Genomic DNA, 2,648 nt, shown 5'->3' with positions numbered 1-2,648 from the left:
TAGTAGTAGTAGTAGAAATAGCTTATGTTGGGTGTTGAATACTAGTAATAAGACTATCCTAAGACTAACTAGACTATTTTTAACCCCCCCAGATGTAGTAGTAGTAGTAGTACTAGTAGTAGTAGTAGTAGTAGTAGTAGTAGTAGAAGTAGTAGTAGTAGTAGAAATAGCTTATGTTGGGTGTTGAATACTAGTAATAAGACTATCCTAAGACTAACTAGACTATTTTTAACCCTCCCAGATGTAATAGTAGTAGTAGTAGTAGTAGTAGTAGTAGTAGTAGAAATAGCTTATGTTGGGTGTTGAATACTAGTAATAAGACTATCCTAAGACTAACTAGACTATTTTTAACCCTCCCAGGTGTAATAGTAGTAGTAGTAGTAGTAGTAGTAGTAGTAGTAGTAGTAGAAATAGCTAATGTTGGGTGTTGAATACTAGTAATAAGACTATCCTAAGACTAACTAGATTATTTTTAACCCTCCCAGATGTAATAGTAGTAGTAGTAGTAGTAGTAGTAGTAGTAGTAGAAATAGCTTATGTTGGGTGTTGAATACTAGTAATAAGACTATCCTAAGACTAACTAGACTATTTTTAACCCTCCCAGATGTAATAGTAGTAGTAGTAGTAGTAGTAGTAGTAGTAGTAGTAGTAGTAGAAATAGCTTATGTTGGGTGTTGAATACTAGTAATAAGACTATCCTAAGACTAACTAGACTATTTTTAACCCTCCCAGATGTAATAGTAGTAGTAGTAGTAGAAATAGCTTATGTTGGGTGTTGAATACTAGTAATAAGACTATCCTAAGACTAACTAGACTATTTTTAACCCTCCCAGATGTAATAGTAGTAGTAGTAGTAGTAGTAGTAGTAGTAGTAGTAGTAGTAGTAGAAATAGCTTATGTTGAGTGTTGAATACTAGTAATAAGACTATCCTAAGACTAACTAGACTATTCCTAACCCCCTCAGATGTAGTAGTAGTAGTAGTAGTAGTAGAAGAGAGAGAGACAGAGAAAGAGAGAGAGACAGATTACTACCATGAATACTACTATTACTATTAACTATTTTGTACTATTCCAGGTCCAGAGGATGCCTACAGCACCATAGGCTCCGATAGTAGTAGTAGTAGTAGTAGTAGTGTGAGTACTACTTCTACTTCTACCGCTAGCAACACCGGCCTCTACATCGGACTATTCTTCGGGCTCATCCTGGCGATAGTCTTCATAGGAGTGCTAGTCTACTTCAGAATGTAAGTAGTAGTAGTAGTAGTAGTAGTTGTGGTGGTGGTGGTAGTTAATTCTTAAGGTTGTCATATCACTTTACGTTTTCTGCTATAACTCAGTTTGTATGTGTGGTAGGTGAATGTAACTTGATTGGTAGTTAGAGTGGTAGTTGACCTTCCTTCCTACCAAAATTCGTGTTCCTAACCTGAGTGTGGTAGGAGTTATAGCAGGTCAAAGTTAGGGGAGTGAAAAATTATGTTTATATTTTTCTGAATGTCATAACACTTAACATTTTTGTATATAACTCAGCTTGTATGTGTGGTAAGTGAATGTAACTCGCGTGGTAGTTACAGTGGTAGTTGACCTTCCCTCCTACCAAAATTCGTGTTCTTAATTTGAGTGTGTTAGAAGTTATAGCAGGTCAAAGTTAGGGGAGTGAAAAATCCTGGATATATTTTTCTGAATGGCATAACACTTAACATTTTTGTATATAACTCAGCTTGTCTGTGTGGTAGGTGAATGTAGCTTGCGTGGTAGTTAGTGTGGTAGTTGACCTTCATTCCTACCAAAATTCGTGTTCCTAACTTGAGTGTGGTAGGAATTATAGCAGGTCAAAATTAGGGGAGTGAAAAATTATGTTTATATTTTTCTGAATGTCATAACACTTAACATTTTTGTATATAACTCAGCTTGTATGTGTGGTAGGTGAATGTAGCTTGCGTGGTAGTTAGAGTGGTAGTAGACCTTCATTCCTACCAAAATTCGTGTTCCTAACTCCAATGTGGCAGCAGTTATAGTGGTACGAAGTTAGGCCTATCAAAATTTTCCAATCCTCCCATTTTCATTCTACCAGCTGTAACATTTTTCCCTACCATTCAACCGGCGTGCATGGTAGATGGATGGGCCTTGGTGGGCTGGTAGACACACCCTTTGGCTATCCTGGTACCGATTTTGGTTGTGATAGGTTGGTTGTGGTTGCCGGAATATCGGTTGAAAGACAGGCCTATAAAAATTGCTTCTTACCATAATCTTCACTCTTACAGGAAGCAGCGAAGAGAAGGAGGAGGAGGAGGAGGAGGAGGAGGAGGATGGAAGTGAGGAAGAGGAGGAGGAGGAGGAGGAGGAGGAGGAGGAGGAGGAGGAGGAGGAGATGAGAGACCTCCCCTCCCCCCCCAAAATGACCAGAAGACCACTCCTACCATGACCTATTCAAGCTTGACCGACCCCATAACAGGTTAGTAGTAGTAGTAGTAGTAGTAGTAGTAGTATAGGGGTTCTTGGGTGAGGAATAGTAGGTTTGAATAGCTTGTAAATACCTTGGAAGGGAATACAATTCTCTATAATGCCTCTTGTGAAAGTTAAGACAGGCACTGAACAGGAAAAGTCTTTTTAAAAGTGGAGATAGAGAGAGAGCGAGAGGAGATAGAGAG

The 2,648-nt window shown here is 38.6% G+C and overlaps 1 long non-coding RNA gene across 1 annotated transcript in view; it reads left to right on the top strand.

Annotated features, from left to right (window-relative positions):
- Positions 1 to 2,313, top strand: part of LOC126991664 (uncharacterized) — a 2,435-nt gene extending 122 nt beyond the window's left edge. The window contains exons 2-3 of the long non-coding RNA XR_007745739.1: positions 1,076 to 1,244; positions 2,262 to 2,313. This is a non-coding gene — a long non-coding RNA (uncharacterized LOC126991664). The remainder of the gene's footprint in view (positions 1 to 1,075; positions 1,245 to 2,261) is intronic.
- Positions 2,314 to 2,648: the final 335 nt, after the last annotated feature.

This window comes from Eriocheir sinensis, unplaced genomic scaffold, assembly GCF_024679095.1.
Source record: "Eriocheir sinensis breed Jianghai 21 unplaced genomic scaffold, ASM2467909v1 Scaffold317, whole genome shotgun sequence".
Taxonomy (NCBI): Eukaryota; Metazoa; Arthropoda; class Malacostraca; order Decapoda; family Varunidae; genus Eriocheir; species Eriocheir sinensis.
Note: the sequence above shows the minus strand (reverse complement) of the source record. Positions and strands in the feature narration are given on the sequence as shown.